Source organism: Castor canadensis, chromosome X (genome assembly GCF_047511655.1).
Source record: "Castor canadensis chromosome X, mCasCan1.hap1v2, whole genome shotgun sequence".
Taxonomy (NCBI): domain Eukaryota; kingdom Metazoa; phylum Chordata; class Mammalia; order Rodentia; family Castoridae; genus Castor; species Castor canadensis.
The window spans coordinates 141,544,746-141,565,372 of record NC_133405.1 but is presented as its reverse complement, the minus strand read 5'-3'; the positions used below and the strand labels follow the sequence as shown (position 1 = coordinate 141,565,372).

Below are 20,627 nucleotides of genomic sequence, written 5' to 3'. Positions count from 1 at the left end.
GCTTGTTTATTTACAGCTCCAGGAAGGATTCCCCTCACCCCCTCTTCAGTGCTCAGTATGCCACACTCTCTTTGCAACGTGTCTTTATTGTTCTTATTGCTTATTACTCAGTTTCTCTTTTTTCCCCAGGTGGAGGTCGGTCTGTCCAGGGGTCTATGCTGTTCTGGCCAGGGTTGTCTGTTTGAGTACCACTTACCACTTAGCTCATCTTGTCCACTTCTCCCAAGCCATCTGGGCACGGGCAACTGGTTGCCTGGGGGCCCTCCTGGTTTCTCCATTTAACGTGAAGTAGAGATTCTGTGCTGGCTGGAGGTATGGAGGGGTCAAAGTTTTGCCTCTTCTTGGTGGTTTTGCCTGCAAGGTGTGTCTCCAGCGTCTCTCCAAGATTTTACTATAAGAGGAACGCTTTCTGCTTTCTTCCTCTAGCTGCCATTTTGGAATTCCTCAGTTAAGTTCATCTTGAAGTTTAATCTTGCTTTTCTGTGAGTCTTTATGCATTCCCAGATTCAAGGAACAGAGAGCATTTTGGTGAATAATAAATTATCTTTAAAGAATAGGGACAAATTAAAGGCATAAGCTTTACCAACAACCACACATATCAAAACAATGAAAAAGAAGTATGAAACCAGAGGAAGAACATATTATCCCATATGTTATTGATATAAAACAGATAACTAATCATGATGAGACAAATAAAAATTTTAGAACAAGTACAAAACTATTTATATGTATAAATATATATATGTTTATTTATTTATATATAAATATGTATAGATATCTCAAATTACCTATCTGTCTCTCTGTATATATACAAGAAGGTAACATTGGTGTCTACTTGGGGGAAGTTTACAATAAAAGTAAAATAAAATAATGGGCAATAATATTAAATTTATAAAAATTAAAAATTTTAAAATATCTATATTTTTGTGAGACTGGCATTAAATAGTAAGTTTAGATTTACCAAATTATTTGTTCATGAAGAAAGGTGAAGAATAACTTCTAAAATAATAAACTTAAACATAACAATACAGTGAAAATTGAAAAGAAGTTAAAGTCAGCACCAAATAATGTAGGCAAATGAGGGAAAAAAAATCAAACTTTTGCTGACAAGGAGGAAATAAATCAAAAAGCACTCAAAACACATATATCATTAATTACAACAACCACAAATTAACAAAACCCTCCATTTAAGTGATAATGCATTTTCATTTTCAATATTAAAAAATCTAGGTGTAACATGCTTGGACTGTTAAAGGGAAGATCTAGTAGGTTACAGAATGTACCAAAAGTTTTTGTGCAGCGCTATAAACAATTTAAAAACAAATATGAGAAAGATATCAATTGTTATTAATTATACATTTGAAAATACTTTAAAAGGTTTTCTTGGGTTTGAATTATCCCTCCGAACTCATATATTGTAGTCCTAACCTCCATTGCCTCAGACGGTGAAATTGTTTGAAACTAGGGTAAACTCAAATGTAATTTATGAGGTTATGATGGGGTGATAGTGGAGTAGGGTGTATGCTAATATAATGTGACTCATGTCTTCACACAATGGACAGTTTGAGACAGACTCTTCCAGATAAAATGCTATTTTAGCACCAAGGCAAAAATCAGTGGGATGCATGCATAAGCCAGTGCATTTCAGATTTCAAGCAAACCATTGGAAAGCTATAAGAAAGTCAAGGAACAAATTGTCTCTCTCAGTCCTAGAAGAAAACAATATAACTGACAGTTTTATTTCTGACTTCTGGGCTCCAGAACTGAGACAAAGAATTTCTATTATAGAGTCCACCTCCTTTGTAACACACTGTTACAGCAGCAAGCTGTAAAAGAGCCAAATTCTCTAGCTCTGCAATTACAATTACAAAAACCATTCTGCAATTACAAAAACCATTCAAGAAATGTTATAAATTTGGTAATCTCTTATAATATGTAAATGTACTTAATATATACTTTATCATCTTTTTATTGTTGTGCTGGGTGGCAATACATTGTAGCACTTACAGAAGTTCTTATAATGTATCAAATTTATCATAATTGAATTCCCTTTTTCCACCATTTCCTTCATCATTTGTCCATAACAAATAATAATAATAATAACTTCTTGACTGTAATAATAATTTTCTGTGTAATTATTGAGATAATCTATTCCTCACAATCTCTTCACATGTTCTATTTCACAGATTCATGGACACATCAACAAGGGCGTTTAGGTAAGATTAATTTAGATGTTTATTTCTTTATTTGGCAGATGTGGGTTTTGAATATAGGGCCATGCACTTCTTAGGCAAGCACCTATCTCTTGAGACATGCTATCGTCTTTATTTAATTTATTTTGGACATTGAAAGATGTTAATATCCATGAATCTCTTAAATTTCATATTTTTCTGATTTGTAAAATTTTAACAACTATATTTTCCTTAAGTTTATTCAAATATTGCACTATGGATATTTATAATATTTGAATATTTGAAGAAATTAAAAATAGATATATGATTTTAGTTTAGCACTTTTTATATTAATGAAAATGTAGATAATATAGCCAAGCCCACAATCATAATTGTCTATAGTGAAAGTAAATAATACTCAGGTTGCATTTCAGTTTCAAATAAATCCTTTAAAACTTAAAATTGTGTACATATCCTTAAAAGGAAAATTTTCTAAAAGTTCATAATTTCTAAATCATTATAGTGTGACAGAAGTCCCTCCAATAGTATATTATAATAAAATATAAAATAAATCACCAAATATAAAGTAAAATTACTTGCCTGATACCAGTAGCTCATCCTTGTAATCTTAGCTACTTGTGAGACTCAGATTAGGAAGATTGTAGTTTGAGGCCACTCTTGGCAAATAGTTAGCAAGACCCCATCTCTAAAATAGCCAGACCAAAAAAAAAAAAAATGAACTGAATGTGTGGCTCAAGCAGTAGAGTATCTGCTTTGGTAGCATGAAACCCTGAGTTCAAACTTTGGTCCCCATCCTCTTGTTACTTATTGTGCTAATAAACACATTCATATGAAAAGGATATAACAAATTAATTTAGTATGCAAAATACAAAATGAAATTGATTTTTTGACTACATGTGTTAATACCTTAATAATGATTTTAAGATACAGATAATATTTAAATAAAAATTTTATTGAAATGAAAATCAATAAATATATCTTCCTTCATAATGTTAAAATCAACAGTCCGTTTTTTAATAAGAAATTATTAGAGTTCCATATCTTCATAATTTTTCTAAATCAAAGTCAAGAAAGCTAACCTTCATTATGTATCAGGATGATTTCAAATGACACAAATTCATTTCCAAAAGAAGAATTAATTTCATAGGAGAGTAAGATGAATACTGTTTCTCTTCTAAGCCATAATATATTATATAAGTAGAAAACTAACAGGAAACATATCTCTTTGGAAGAAACATTGGCACCTCTTGTGCTTGGTAATGACTATATGATAGCTAGTATCAGTGGTGCCATAAAAAGTTTGTGAAATTTTTGACATAATTTTGAGTTTCTGGTTATTGTTTGATTAATAATCCACACAGACATGAACAAATTTTACTGTCTGAAAACTCCCTTAAAACACTGCTTTTTTTTCTGCAAATAAATGTAACTCCCTGTCTTGGATTCATCCATAGTTCTGAAGTGGACAGGACTTTTACATTTACTATTTAATAATAGTTACTCTTGCAAAAGGGAAATGAAATTAGAAGGAAGGAACTTTTGCTTAAAGTACTTGATTCTAAACCATCCAACCTAAAATGGTTTCTAGAAAATTATATAGATAAAATATCATCAATAATATACTGTAGATTTTCTCATTAATTTTCCAAATTGAACTGTGATAGCTCCTTAGTAAATATCAACTAGTGAAAACATGATAAAAATTAAAAATACCCAAGGAAAGTCACTAAGATTCCATAACTAGATGACATAGAATAGAGAAAAAAATTAGAAAATTTCTGGTTTCAGCAATAAGAGAATCCTCTGACTTCCTCAGAGGAATACAAATATGTTACTGCTAATGATTCTAATATCATAAAACTGAATAATAGAATGAAATTTATTTTGAAATTAGGACTAGAACATTTACTAGAAAATGACAAACTAAATGAGGAATATAAATCAATTTAATCAAAAATTTATGTGGGTGATAAACTAAGCAATAACTATATATGTTCTTAATTATTTCTGCAAACTGAAATAAAATGTATAAATAACATAGTTGACATTGTTACAACAGATGTCACTACACAACCATTTTTCTTAAAACTAAATGTTGCACAGTTTTGAAGTACAATCTTTTAAAAAGAGTAAATACATTACTTTATTGGGAAAAACAATTTCCAGAAAGAAAAGTTCTTAACCTCAAGATTCTCAATAATTAATTATTTTCATAGACTTATTTCTCCAGAAAATTTACAGCATCCTATGCACTTTCAGGTAGATAAGCACAAAGATGAATTTACCTTATTTTTCTAATTTCTAATTTTAAAAAATGTATAGGTAATTGATAAGTGAAAACTTGACAATTTCAGGTAGTCAAACACAAAGATGAATTTACCTTATATTTTCTAATTTATTATTGTTTTAAAAATTATAGGTAATTGACAAGTGAAAAGTGTGCATATTTCTGGTATACAAGGTGATGTTTTGAAATATCTGTACATTTAAGACTACATAAATTAGGCTAAATAACATAAACATTATCTTACACATCCAGCTTTTTGTGATGAGAACACTTATAATTTTCAAATACACAATACATTGTTAGTAACTGTGGTCACCATGTTTTACAACAGATCTCTTTAACTTACTTATTTTCTCAAATTGAAAATTTGTATCCTTTTGTCAAAATTCAGTTTTCTGCCAATACAAACTTTATTAGGTGAGAAAAACTCATAAATGAGAAATTCACACCCTTTCACTTTTTTAACTTTTCTAATTGTGGTTTTTTTCTGTTTTTAGGATTTTTCTTTTGTTGTTGTTGTGCTGCATGGAGGTACATTGTGGCATTTACATTTGTTATTACATTATGTTAAATAAATCATACTTGAATTCACCCATTCCACTTTTTTTCTTTATCCACTCTCCCCTCATTCCTGGAACAGACTCTACAGGGATTATTTTTCCATTACATACTTGTGTACACAGTATTTGTACTATATTAACCCTCCCACACCTTTTCCCAATGTGCTCTCCCTCCAATCCTCTCAGACAGAAATGAGAAAGTTCTTCCCTCCTGTTCTCTGATTTTGTAAAAGAAAAAAATTGATATTTTCGTTCATTTAATATAGCTCCATAGGAATTTTCCTTGTGACATTTCCATGTATATATGTATTGTAATCCCTATTGGTTCATCTCCTCTATTTTTCTTCACCTTTTCACTTTAATAATCAGTATGCTAACAAATCTCAAAATAAGCTTTTACTCATACCTTGAAACCTTTCCCCAACCATACATATCTTTTACATACAACACATAGATCCTTCAGTTGGAGGGGTTCCTAGTGGGCAAAACAATTACCATGGATTTTAAATTACATTTTCATGTTTTTTAATATCCTCCTTATCATATTTTATTTACTGTGCTCTTCTAATGAAATGTGTATTTAATAATCATTTTCCGTATTTTCCCTTTAGATAGTTTTATCTAAACTACTAAGATTCCAGAACTGCAGATGTGCCTCAATGTGTAGCATCTGCTTTGCAAGTGCCAAGTTTTGAGTTCAGAGACATAGTCCTACAAAAAGTAATAAAATATTATGATTCTATTTCTTTTTAATGTTTATGTTTTTAAAATAAAGTACTATAAACCTGAGTAATACAGCTTAAATTCCAGTACTCATGCTTATGGAGCCTTTCATGGGATTTCATAGGATTTATAATAGCATATTAATTCCATTTTTGGCACATCTGGACATTGCTCATTTCTAAAATAAATTAAATTGACTTTATTTTATCATCTTATTATATTATATTGCATGTATACCTACTATTTCATTATATATTTCTTACATCTTAAAGCATCTTCAGATTCATAAATACTACTGCATTGTTCTTTTTTTGATGTTTATTTTGAAATAATTTTCAAGAATAAATTCATGTATCTATTCTTCTCCCCTTGTCTTTAACATTGTCTTCCACTCAATGTTTTACATATAAATTACATGACATTGCTTATGTTATTCATATATTCCAATAATAGCAGATGGCCTCCATTTCTTTTTGTATTTTGTTTTTAGATGTGATTCTAACTTTCAGTTGACATTCCATTAAACTTCAAATAGTTAGAAAATATCTGATCAAGTGCATGCTCATGAATGTCTGTGTACATGTGGAATTTATAATTTTACTCTTCACAAATGTAAGATTTCAGAATTCTTTGTGTTTTTCAGTACAGGTATAGTACTACATGGTGTTATGTATATTTAATAAAAAAGAAATATGGTTTAATAAACCTATTGTCATTATGTGGTGAACCTATCGATCATATACACAAACCTTTTATTTGCAGTCCTTCCTATAATTTTTATAAGCCTATCACATTTATGTTTTTAGTAATTTAAAAATTATTTGTATTTATTGTATGATTTGACATATATTCTGCCTTGAAGGTTTTCTTTCAGAAAGATCAATACCATGCTTTTTAAGGTAGGGCTTAGAAATGTATTACTTTTGAATTGTATCCAGCTTCCCTTCAAATATGGCTTTTTTTCATGTAGTTGATATATTTAATCAATTACTTTCTTGAATCTATCAATTATGTTGGTTCCCAAGTCTTAAAAGACATACTGCCTGAGAAAACACAGACCCACATTCTTTAGTTCATTAATGCACCTCTATTTTATAGCAGTAACCTATCTCCACATGATAATTATAATTAAGTGTTCCTGATATCAAACCAAGAGTATCTTTATCTGCACTCATACATACAAAGTCTTTCAGAATTCCTGTTAATTTCATTGGTGTACCTTTGTCAGTTTTCTTTTTAATAAAAATCCACTCTCCCCTGAAATGTGGTTTGAGACATATTGGCTACAACAAAGAAGTTTTCTGTTGTGACTTGATTCTTAGGAAATTCTCATAACTACAAAGATTTTGGTGGGTCAATGTCCACTTTCAAATTATGTTGAAAATGAATGTATAGTGCATAAGACCTAGTCCCTATGTTGAGCATAGAGTAGAATCCAGCACATTGAGAACAATAAGCTGAAGAGTTTACTAGATTGCCCCAATCTAAAATAAGAAGACACGTCAGAGTTCAACTACCACCCAGAGTTCTATATAATTTTTCTTAAAACCCTAATTAAAGGAAAACAGGGGAAAGGAAAATCCAACTAAACTTGACCCTGGATGCATAATTCTCAATGTACAAACATGAGGCAACAAGGCAAAAACCAACTCCACCACTAAGGACTTAAGTATATAAACAACAGTGAAAAGGAAATATTAAATATTGTATTCTAAAAATTAATAGTAAAAATGATCAATATTCTCAAAGAGAAGACACATAAGCTAGTGACTGAACTCCAACAGGATGTGAATAAACAAGTATAAGAATTTAAAGAGAATTCAAACAATTAGATGAATGAAATTAAGGAGAACTTGCAGAATATGAAAGAAGAAATTAATAAAGATATAGAAGTCCTGGAAAACAACCAATTTGAAAAGAACAGCTCAAAATCCCAAATAAAAAAACTCAAAAGATAAAACACAGAAATTAAATAAAAAATGACCACGAAAGAATGTTAAGAAAATAAGAATGTAACATGCAAGACATCTGAGACATGATCAAAAGACCAAATCTATGAGTCATGGGTATAGAAGGAGAAGTGATACAAACTAAAGGCATAAATAACTTAATCAATAACATAATAGCTGAAAACTTCCCTAACCTTGAAAGGGAGGGAAATCCAGATACAAGAAGCTTACAGATTACCAAACCATCAGGACTAGAAAAGAAACACCCTCAGACATATCATAATCCAATCATTCAATATACAGAAAAAAGAAAAATTACTGAAAGCAGCAAAAGAGAAAAGACAAGTTACGTATAAAGGCAAATCCTTAAGAATATCAAAAGACTTCAACACAAACTCTAAACATAAGAAGGACATGGAAAGATATATTTAACTGTCAACCTAGACTAGCCTAAGTGGAGGAGAAATGTAAACCTTCCACAACTTGTAGAAAGTAGATGATTTCATGACCACCAAGCCAGCACTACAGAAAATGCATAAAGTTCCCCTATACACAGAAGAAGAAATTTGAGTCAGCCAGGAAATTTCAAGGAGGAAAGAAAACTCCTTTAAACCAAGCAGACTGTGCAATAGGTAAGCATCAGTGAAATGAAAATTATCAAAAGCACCACACACCTCTCTCCGTACTAACATTGACTATTAATGACCTCAATTCACCAACAAAAAGGCATAGAACAGCAATTGGATTAAAAACCAAAATGTAACCATCTGTTGCTTACAAGCAATACATCTCACTGTGAAAAACAGACAGTAGCTTAAGGTGAAAGGGTGGAAAAAGATTTTCCAAGAAAATGGACCCCTAAAACAGGCAACAGTAGCTATACTTATATCTGACAAAGTGGACTTCAGATTCAAGTCAGTGAGAAGAGACAATGAATGATACTTCATAATAACAAAAGGAACAATTCACCAAGAGGAAATAATTTTTAGAATATTTGTGCCAAACATGGTTGTAGCCAACTACACTAATTAAAAAAAAGTAATGGATGTAAAAGCATAGATATAGACCCCACCACAGTGATAATGGGAGACCTCAATACCCTATTGTCACCACTATCCAGGTCGTCCAGACAAAAGATCAACAAAGAAGCATCAGAATTACTAGACATCTTAGATCAAATGGACATAATAGATATCCACAGAGAATTTCATCCAGTCATCATGTAATACACATTCTTCTCAGTAGCTAATGGAACTTTTCCCAGAATAGATCACATTCTAGAACACAATATAAGAAAGTCAAAATATTCCCCTATATCCTATCAGATCACAATTATATAAAACTAGAACTCAATAAAAAAGGAAATGATAGAAAATATTCAAACAACTGAAGACTGAACAATACATTGTTGAATGACTAGTGAGTCATCAAAACAATGAAAAAGGAAAAAAGTTCCTAGAATCTAATGAAAATGAAACTGCAACCTATCAGAACTTGTGGGACAAAGCAAAGGTCTGTTAAGGGGAAAGTTTAAAGCTATCAGTGCCTACATTTAAAAAAAAACACAGACATCTCAAGTAAAGAACATAATTAAACTCCTCAGTTTCTACAAAAACAGGAACAACCCAAATCCAAAACTAGCAGACAGAAATAATGAAGAGCAAGGTCAAGGTTAACGAGATCAACACCAAAAATACTATACAAAGAATCAATGAAACAAAAAGTTGTGTCTTCTAAAAGATTATAAGATGACAAACTCAGCACATGTGACAAGACAGAGGAGCAAAAAGACCCAATCAATACAATCCAACAAATACTAGTGAAATTCAGAGGATCATTAGGGCATACTTTGAAAACTTATATTCAAGTAAACTGGAAGATCATGAAGAAATGGATAAGTTTATAGATGTATTTAAATTTAAACAAAGGAAATATAGACCACATAAATACATATATAACAAGCAATGAGATTGAAGCAGTAATAGAATCTCTCAACAAAAAGAGCCCAGAACCTTATAGACTCACAGCTGAATTCTACCAGATCTTTAAATAAGAACTAAAACCAACAGTCCTCACAATTCTTCAGGAAATAGAAAGGGAAGGAACAATACCAAACTCATTCAGTGCAGCCAGTATTACACTCATTCCAAAACATAACAAAAATTCAAGAAGGCAAGAGATTTACAACAAATACCTTAATGAATATAGATTCAAAAATTCTCAACAAAATACTGGCAAACTGAATTCAAAAACACATTTAAAAACTCGCATACCATGACTAAGTCAGTGGTCATCTCCTCATCTCAAGGATGCAGAGATGGTTCAACATATGCATATCTATATCTGTAATATAGCATAGAAACAGAAGCAAAGAGAAAAATTACATATCACCTCAATAGATGTAGAAAAAGCCCTTGAAAAAAGTTAGTGCCTTTTCATGATAAAAGCACTAAGGAAATTAGGAATAGAGGAATATTCCTCAGCCAAACTAAAGGTTATGTATCACAAACACAGAGCCACCACTACACTACAGACTATATGAAACCAATCCTTCTAAAGTCAGTAACGAGATAAGTATATACTCTTCCCCCACTCTAATTAAATACAGTCTTGGAATTCCTATCCAAAATAAGAAGACAAGAGGAAGAAAAAAGGGATCCAAATACAGAAGGAATATATCAAACAATCCCTATTTGCAGATGATATGATCCTATTCCCCAAAAGACCCAAAAAGTCCACAAAAACGATTAGAAATCATAAGAGCTTCTTGCAAACTAGCAGGATACAAGGTCATTATACAGAAATCAGTAGCCTTTCTGTATACCAACTATGAGCAGACTGAAAAGAAATTAGGGAAATAATCCTATTTATAATATTTCAAAATTAAAATACCTAGGAATAAATTTGATGAAGAAAACCGAAGACCTTTCCACTGAACACTATAAATCACAGAAGAGAGAATCCAAAAAACCAAAGAAGGCATCATAAGATAGAAAGGTATCCCATGCTCATGACTCAGAATCAACGTTGGGAAAATGGCTATACCAACAAAATCAATCAATACATTCAAGGCAATCTCTATCAAAATTACAATGACATCCTTTACAGAGATAGAAAAATCAATTCTAAAGTTCATATGGAAACAGAAAAGCCATCAAATACCCAAAGTAACTGTTAGCAAAAAGTCCAATGCTCGACTTATCAAACATTGGTTAGATCACATCAACCATATCATCTCCCATGATAAGATAGAAAGGTATCCCATGCTCATGACTCAGAATCAACATTGGGAAAATGGCTATACCAACAAAATCAATCAATACATTCAAGGCAATCTCTATCAAAATTACAATGACATCCTTTACAGAGATAGAAAAATCAATTCTAAAGTTCATATGGAAACAGAAAAGCCATCAAATACCCAAAGTAACTGTTAGCAAAAAGTCCAATGCTAGACTTATCAAACATTGGTTAGATCACATCAACCATATCATCTCCCTCACTACACAACTGATGAATCAGTTAAGAAGAAGTTGTGGTGTGTTATACATATATATAAAGGAATTTTGTTCAGCAATTAGTAACATAAGGTGGTTTGAAAATAAATAGATGCAAATGGAGAACATTTTGTTATGTGAAGTAAACCAGGCTCAGAAAGACAAAGACTGCCTGTTTTCTTTCATATGTGAAACCTACATCAAAAATATAAAAATATACACAAAAACAAATACTATCATATACAAACTTTTATGTATAATAGTGGAATTACTATATGGAACTGAGTGGAGGTGAGAAAAGAAAAGAGAATGATAGTCAACAATACAGAGATATGTATGTGCAGTGGAGGTAATAATGATATGTATTGAAAGCTGTTGAATAATGGCAGTTGGGAGGAGGGCTATGGGAGGATTATAGCAAGGGTTTAACTAGTTAAAATAAAGCATACTTACAGTGGGGATACATAAAGAAACCCCTTTAAAAATTGATGTTGGAATTATTAACTAAAACAGAACAGTATAAAAGGCACAGTGTATGGAGGAGTACTTATGGGACTAGGAGGCTGAATGCAGACGATTAAGGTGAGGGAGTATGGTTGATGTGCTTCATATACATGTAGGAAATAGACTGATGAAACTTCTTGTAAATGCTTTGAATGGGGCAGGAACAAGATCGAAGGGAGCAAAGGGTGGGGGTGATCTAACCAATGTACAATGAAGATTTTTGAAATTGTCCCAAGGAAACTCTCTTGTAAAATGAATATATCCTAATAAAAAAAGAACCTATTTTAATAGAAATTACCATGACAGGATTCTCACTGCATCTCTTCTTCCCACAACTTGAGGTTCCACTCCACAGTGAATAATGTGGGTATTATTTTCTTGGGGCTGCCATAACAATGTACCATATACTTGGTGGCAAAACCAACAGAAACTTATACTAAAAGAGCTCTTGGTGATTGAATACTGAAATTAATCCTTCAAGGAAGATTTGACCCAGTACACTGTTTCTTAGCACCAATTTTGATGAACATCCTAGAAAATCTCAGTCAAAGACTAACACATTGAAACAGTGGCTCCATTTCTTCATGTTCTAATGTGTGCACTCTATTCTGAACTGTGAACTCCTAGCTGTGGTTACCCTACAAACCAACCAAGAGAGAGACTGGGGATCTCACACAGAGCAAAAAAGAAGCTAAAATCCATGACAGGACCAGGCTCTACATGAAGGCAAAGAACAGATGTACAGAGAATCTCTCTAAACAGAGCACAGAAACAACATAAACAAATAAAATCATTCCATATTCATTCTTTTGCAATGTCCATATGGAATCTTCATTTTATTTGTTTTGTTTTGGTTTCAAACAAGATCCCCTATATAGGACATGACGACCTTGAAATAGCGATCCTCCTGCCTCAGCCTCCTGAAGAGTGGAGGAAAGAATTCTTAAGAAATACTTTGATTAATCTGGCATATAATATAATGAGGGAGTATGATAATGACAGGATATTTACCAGATTGAACAATCCTTACACACAGAATTTCATATTCACACTCTAAGATATAAAAAGTCTATACTTTTCTCTGTTAGAACTCTATCTGTAAGTGAAAGACTTGAATATTCTTAAGGAGCACATTAGTTACCAAGGAAAATCATTTCTAACACCTGGTGCTAATAATCCTAAAGAGTTATTCTGGTAACAAAAATTAACAGACTACTCTTCAATTAGCTCAAGTCCATGTAGTTATTAGATAAAGCCCTTAGGTATTATTAATAGTGGGAGTGGGCACAGGTTCCTTCTCTAGACTAACTAGGAGAGAACCAAACAGGGTGGCCTTTCCTCTCCCTAAGATTGACCTGGTTAAACACCTCCTTTTTGTTGGGCCTAATTAGGGGATGGGGTCATGTGGATTGTGCCTTCCCCACAGATACAGACTTTCACAGTATGGTCCTTCTCTTCATTGCTGCATGTTCTGCATCAGTTTTCCTCTAAACACAGAAGACATTTCCCATCACTTGAATTGCAAGAGAGGGCCTTACTCTCCCTTGGCTTTTCTCACACTGATGCAGCCACTAGAAAATTGACATATTGTTCCTAAAGGAGGACAGTTCCTTTTTAAGTCTGAGATAAATGTCCTGCTGTAATCTTGTCTTAATTGACTAGGACTACTCAGTTCAACTTCTGAAAATGAGGTGCCTTGATCTGCTCCTGGAACTTCTGATGGTCTGGATCCCTGGTAAGGACAGAGGGAGAGTAGGGAGATAGGGTAGGAGAAAGAGATCTATGACTCCCTGCTTACCATGTGTGTTCTATCCATGTGTGAGATGTGCAATTCTTTTCTCCTAGCATGGGCATGTTAAGTTTTCATTTACAATGATGATGAAGATTCCAGAAAAATGAAAAAGACTAACACTGATGTTGAGGGATTATGTATGAGAAATCATCAGTCCTTTTTATGCTCTTCAAATATCTTTATGCTTATTCTTAGAACATGCACTAGGGGCATAAAAATATTAAAAAGAAGTAAACAACAAAAGAAAAAAAAACATAAAAATGTACATACTTGCATTTCCGTTTTATTATGATTTCAGGTTCCAGAAGGGATGTTGTGTTGATGCAGACTCCACTATCCTTGCCCATCACCTCTGGAGAGCCAGTATCCATCCCCTGAGTGTCTAGTAAGAGCCTCCTGCATAGTAATGGAATGACCAATTTTCTTGATACCAACAGAATTCGGGCCAGTCTCCACAGCTACTGATATATTTGGCTTCTAAGGGTTTTCTGGGGCCCCAGACAAGTTCAGTGGCAGTGGATCAGGGACAGACTTAACAATGAAAATCAGTAGGCTGGATGCTGAAGATGTTGGAGTTTATTATTGTATGCAAAATTCACATGTTCCATCCACAGTAAAACAGCCTCAAAAAAAAACCTCCTTGCTTCATGTGGCCCAACTGCCTTTATGAGTTTTTGTCTAGTATATGCCACAGACGTTTTTCTGAGTTTGTATATGAGAAAGAGAATAGGCTGAGACCTCTGAACCAGGAGAATGTTTACTCTATCTCAGGGATGACCTGCAGCTCCTACATTCTTGAATACCATAGACAACACTCAAATGGAGAAGCTCCGAATGCCTTCAGAACAGCCAGGCATGAATAAGGGAGTACTCATCCTCATTCCCCCTACTTTATGAACATACAATGATTAACTTCATTATAACAGAAATATATAATTGAGATCAAGGGTGACACACAGGAATGAAAAGAAATACATTTTCTTTTTAATATTTGGTTAATTTAGTGTTGATTTATTTTCAGATTTTGCTTTATCCATTGCTAGTATACACACCCAACAGAACAATGTTTGTAGTTATTAAGATAGTGATTCCCTAGCCTCCACACCCTTCTCATTTCCACTTTTTCTTATCATTTATCCTTCCTCAATGTGGAAGAGGTGTAGCACTGTATACTACTATGCTCTGAGAAGCAGCTGATTTATCAATGTGTACTTTTGGTTTTCGAATTTCTGTACTGGCTTTGTCATTGTACACCAAGCAAAGATCTTGTGTCAAAAAGGCTATGAATGTTCTTAGTCATAACATGTCAAAATGAAATGCATCTTTTCTGAATTCCAAGTTGGATTTCAAAAATAAGGAATCATCCTTTCAAAATTATAGAGTATTGTAACACTTTAACTAATGTAACTTGAATGGATAAAAGAACACAAGTGGATTTTCCTTCCAGAAAAAAATCTGAGGTATGTTGGCCAAGAATAGCAAATGAAATCATGAAGGTCACATGGGAGAGGTCAACTATTGGTAAAACATCTATCCTGTAGCTCACATTTTGGATTGGGGAGGCTGTTAGAGTTGGAGTTCAGTTTCAGCCACGTGGAAACTGAGATGAATTTATTGGGAAGAATCACAGAGGGACTACATGAAACTAAAAAGCTACTGTACAATGAAGTAAATGGTCACCAAGAAAAGAATCAGCCCACAGAATGGTAGAAAATCATTGTCAGCTTTGTATCTGACAGATTAATAATCAGAATATATTACTATATTACAGTGAAGAAAAATTGGGCAAATGAGCCTAACAAAGTTTTTTCAAATAAGGAAGTCCAAATGGCTAAAGAACACATGATGAAGTGCTCAACATTCCTGGCTATAAAGAAAATTCTAATCAAAACAATGATAAGATTCTGCATGACTCCTGTCATGGCACTTAAAAAGAACACAAGAAAAAAAAGTTTTGGAGAGAAAGTAGGGGAAAATGAACCTCATACACTGTTGGTGGGAAGGTAAATTTGTACAACCACTATGAAAAATAGTATGAGGGTGCCTTAAAAAACTAAACATATAACTGCCATATTTCATCAATACCTGTCCTAAGGATATACCCGACATTATGTGGTTACAATAAACATACCTGAAGTAATGTAAGTCAAGTTACAATAGTATTTAGTGTAACATTATTGATAATAGCTATATAAATGGCCAAGATGCCTCAAAATTGATGAATAGGTTAAGAAAATACAGTATTTTTTTTAAATGGAATTTTATTCAGTCATAAGAAAGAATGAAATTTTGTCAGTAGCAGGTAAATGAATGAAACTGGAGAACATCATCTTTAGCAATGTTTGTCAGGTTCAGAAAGCCAAAGGCCACGTGTTTTTTTTCATATGTGAAACAAAGCCCCAATACAAATACAAGCAATATTATGATAAAGAGGTTTACCAAAGGGGAGGTCAGTAATGGGAACTGAAGTGTAAAGGAAGTTAAGCAGCTGAATATATTTGATGTATTACTACACAAGAATGAATACAGATTTTTAAACCTGTTGAAATCACCATATGAGAGGAATAAGGTAGAAAGGAGGAAAACAGAAGGAATGGACCAATTCAGGTTATAACTCAGACATACATGGTGGAAATGCCACAATTAAACTCCCAGCACAACCGTCTTAAACAAACAAAAATATCTTGTTTCAAAAAACTAGAAATGGAAAACAAAACAGTTCCTGTCTGGGGGTTGGCACCAGTGGGAGGGTGAGTATTTAAGGAAAGGGTGTAAGAGATTGAATATGGTGAAAATATTATGTACTCAACTATGAAAATGGAGAAAAAATACAAGTTAAAACTGTTCCAGGAATAATGGTAGAGCAGATAAAGAGGAATGATGGAGAGGGTGAATTCAACTATGACATATTTAAGAAATTTGATAAATGTCATAATTTATCTCCCAATACAACAATAATAAAAATGAAAAATACTAAATAAACAAGTTCCAACAAAAATAATTTTTAAACCTTTTGAAATTATCATAAGAAGGGGACTAAAATAGAAAGGAAAAAGAGAAGGGATGAGCCAGTTAGTGTTATAACACATATGTACATAGAAATTTTCTGTATAGCTATTTTAAATGAACCCCAAAATGTCTTTTTTCAAAAACAAAAAACAGGGAGGTTAAAAAGGTCCTTTCTGAGTGTTTACACAAGTAGAAGGGGGCAGATATAAGGAAATGTGGTAAGAGGGTGAATATGATGACAATATTATTTACTCTTGTATGAAAATGGAAATATGGGACCTGTTGAAACTGTTCCAAGAATGGTGTTAGTAGAGATAAAGAGCAATGATGGAGCAGGTGAATATGGTAAGAACTTTTGTAAATGTCACTATGTATCTCCCAATACAGCAATAAAAAAAGTGAATAAATAACAAAAAATTAAAAGAAAAGAAATATATAAAAAGAATCACAAGGATGAAGGGACTACTGCCTGTATTTCAATATCATGCCCTGATACAACTGCAAACTCTATGAAACTAGTGCATCATTCAGTAATTTAGGTTTGTAGTAACTCTATACTTAGTAAGTTTCTTCTCTAAATTCATGCTAGATTGTATTATACATGGTTAATGTATCTAATAGAACACAACTGTTTCTGAAAGTCGATTCTACCTCCTACATATACATAGGCGTGACTTGAGAGAGAATGGTCGTTCAGCAGAGACTATGTAGCTAAGATAAAGAGGACCAGAAGGAAAATCTGGGGCTGGGAAAATCAAGATGAGATGCAGTAGGAACTCAAAGACAGTGTCTTAGACACATATAAGGGACAATAAATACAACATTATGGGGGAAACACATAAGGATACTGAAGGTTGCTGGGCCCCAGTGACCTATAATCTTACCTACACAGGAGGTAGAGATTAGGAGCATCATGGTTTGAAGCCAGCCCAGGCAAATGGTTCTCCAGACCCTAGTTTGAAAAACCCCATCACAAAAAGGGCTGGTGGAGTGGCTCAAAGCACAGGCCCAGAATTCAAAACCTTAGGAGTGTGAGAAATAAATGTTTAATCTTTTGCTCTACATTTTTAGTTAGTCACTCAATCTGATTTCACAACGTAGACCTCAACAATTACCCTAAGGTACCACCCATCTTGCTTTTAAGGACTCTGCTTGTGTGCAGTCTGCAAAGGCAGCTCTAGCAACTATCAAAGCTTTGCTGGATTCTTTTTCACCACAAGAGTCACTCTCTCTTGACATGTCAGAATCTCTGTGAACTTTAAATTTGTCTAATTTCCAGAGGGATCAAAAATGACAGGAGAATATCAGCTCACCTACAGAGGCATATTACTTCTCTGGAATTTCGGGTCATCTAGTCCTCATTTCATCCACAGCATTCAGATATCATCATAAACTGATATTTGTGTACATTTATTTAAAAATTTTTCATCCACACGTGCCACAATGGTTGTAAGAGTGTTCACCAACAACATTGTAATTTAATCCAGAAGTTTATTGGTAACGAATTATAATATAAAGATGCATATTTTATATTATACTGCAAAAATAGCTCTAGATGAATAAAAACATACAAATGAGATAATTACTCAAAAGTTTAAAAGGAAGTAACATACTCCTAAAGACAATGAACTTGTTCTCAGCAAAATTGTGTAGTATATACATAATGAAAGTGATTTCTACATTCCAGTAATAAATATAAACAAACACATTTTTAAATATTGTACAATGAAAATAGTGTCCAAAAAATGTTTTTGATTCAATGTCTAGAGCCTTTAATATGTACTGTCATGTTACAGTAGAAATAAATTAATTTCCAAACTAAGGCAATCCTCTATTTTGACATAATTACCTATTTGAAGGTAATATATCCCCTAATGGGTACATTTAAAAATCCATTCCCTTATTTTTGTTAACTTTAAAAAATGAGTTGTAGTGAGTGCCTGCAGAGCCTGTATGGAGCACTGACCTGAGTAGTGCATGCCCATGACAAGAGAAGCATTGTTTGGCCTGGGGATACCCAATTGTACAAGTGTTGGGCTATTAGAGAGGCAACACTTGCTAACCTTCATGCTAAGGTGCTACCACCTTTGCTTCCCTTAGCTCTACCTATCTCTGTCTTACCAGTGGAAAAGTGGGAACCCCAGGGTAACATGGTGGATGATCCATCTGATGACATGTGATGTGGGCTACTTGGGCTCAAAGTTGCATGCTCAGGCAACCAAAGTGTGTGGGTTCGCAACTTTTTCAGCAAATTAAGATTCAGTGTCTGGTCTACCCCAAGGTGAACTGAAACATAAATCCCTGCTTCATGTCTGAGTTGCAATGTCACTTACAGACAAAGATTATTTTAAATATTATTAAATAATTGTTGAGTATAAATAATTATTTTATATTCATCTAGTGATTTCCGTAATTTGTCCTTTTTGACACCACTAGCTAGAGGTCTTTTAAAAAGATCTATGCAAAGGAGGCTCTTACAGTGTGCAGTAGCTGGCATAGGGAAGGAAATCAGTATTCTGTTTTCAGGGTTGGGAGCAGGACAAAGCTTCAGTTTAGGAGTCTGAGGTCCAGAATCTACAATTCCCCAATGAATGTCCCTTTGCCACATCTTACATTAAAGTAAATGAAGCTGGCTGTCAGAGTTCAAGTGAGGTGAGCCAACAAAAAACCCATTTCTCGTGTTGATTTACATATAATATATAGTGTATCCTGTGCCCCTAAAAATGAGCATCCTTTACTGCTTATCAAACACTTGGAACATCTCCCTTTTCCACCTCCAACCCAAACTTGAGCTTGAAATTTTACCTTTTACCTTTCACAATTCCCTTTGCTCAGCACCATTGTCTTTATATTAACATTTGTAACATGAAGAACAACTAAGTTCATTTCTTTGAATATGTTTTCTTTGCACTTACACATTCAAGGATAGTTTTTGGTCCCTCATCTGGACAATGGGAACACAGACTTATATAACAGGTGGCTAATGGAATTTTGTAAATGACTTTAGTGTATTTGTTCAAAGAAAATGCTATGAGTTTTCCATCTTTGTGTCATCACATCACCTTTGAATTCCAAAGTGAAAAAGTGTGGCATAAAGTGATACTCTACATATAGTTTTAGGAAAATAACCTCACCAATTTTCTCCATAGGATAGTTTCAAGTTAAAAATTATCATTTGGAGAAATTGGAACTCTATGTGTTTTTGTTAAACTGAAATGTTCAGAAAAGATGAAGAAATATGGCAGTTTGTAATATAATTTAGTTTACATGTGTGTGATCTATCAACAAGTGTTTTGAAACACATTGTTTTCAATATTTATTCCACTGATTTAATGAGTATATGAATGTCTTCCCAACAGGAGAAGCTTCTAAGGACAAAGCTCAAAGAAAATAGCTGCACTTATTTCACTTTCCTGGTATTCCATGGCTGCTGGAACTGAATCGAGCACATCCCTACCTTCTCCACCAAACACCCCCAACTGTGGTGTCTATCCTTCCTTCCTTGTTAAGTGCAATAAATCATCACCTTTGCACATATTACACAGAAAATGTAAACACAAGAATGCTTGTCTCTACTGCAAAATTGTTTTTCACTGCCCAACTGAACTTTTTGAAGTATGAAAATCCTAAGGTGCCTTGAGTTGAAAAAACTGCAACAAATTCTTTCCAACTAAAAAATTCAACACATTTTTTTTACACTTGACAACTTTTTGTGGAATGTGGTGGTAATTCATTTAATCACAGCTACTCTGGAGTCAAACACAGTAGGACTGCAAATTCAAGATGAGTCCGTGAAATGTGAGGGAAATCTCATCTTAAAAACAAACTGTAGTGCAGAAGCAGACAGCATGAGCTCCATAAATCAAATATATTGCTGAGATGATGGAGCACACTTGGCAGGAAAAAAAGCACCAAGAAGAATCAAAACAATGACACCCTGAACCCCCAGCCCATGCAAAGTTTCTCTGTGCCACATTAGACTGAGAAAACAGGAGGGCTCCTGTGCCACCAAACAGTGGTTCCAAACCTGCCTTGGGAGACATCCAGCAGACCAACAGGGGAGCAAATAAGTGTCACATGGTATTCACACAACCACCCCTGGGATAAACCAGCA

The 20,627-nt window shown here is 33.6% G+C and overlaps 1 long non-coding RNA gene across 1 annotated transcript in view; it reads right to left on the bottom strand.

Annotated features, from left to right (window-relative positions):
* Positions 1-20,627, bottom strand: part of LOC141419732 (uncharacterized) — a 59,074-nt gene that overhangs the window by 15,367 nt on the left and 23,080 nt on the right. The window contains exons 4-5 of the long non-coding RNA XR_012444392.1: positions 2,772-2,877; positions 197-544 (exon numbers count right to left, since the gene is read on the bottom strand). This is a non-coding gene — a long non-coding RNA (uncharacterized lncRNA). The remainder of the gene's footprint in view (positions 1-196; positions 545-2,771; positions 2,878-20,627) is intronic.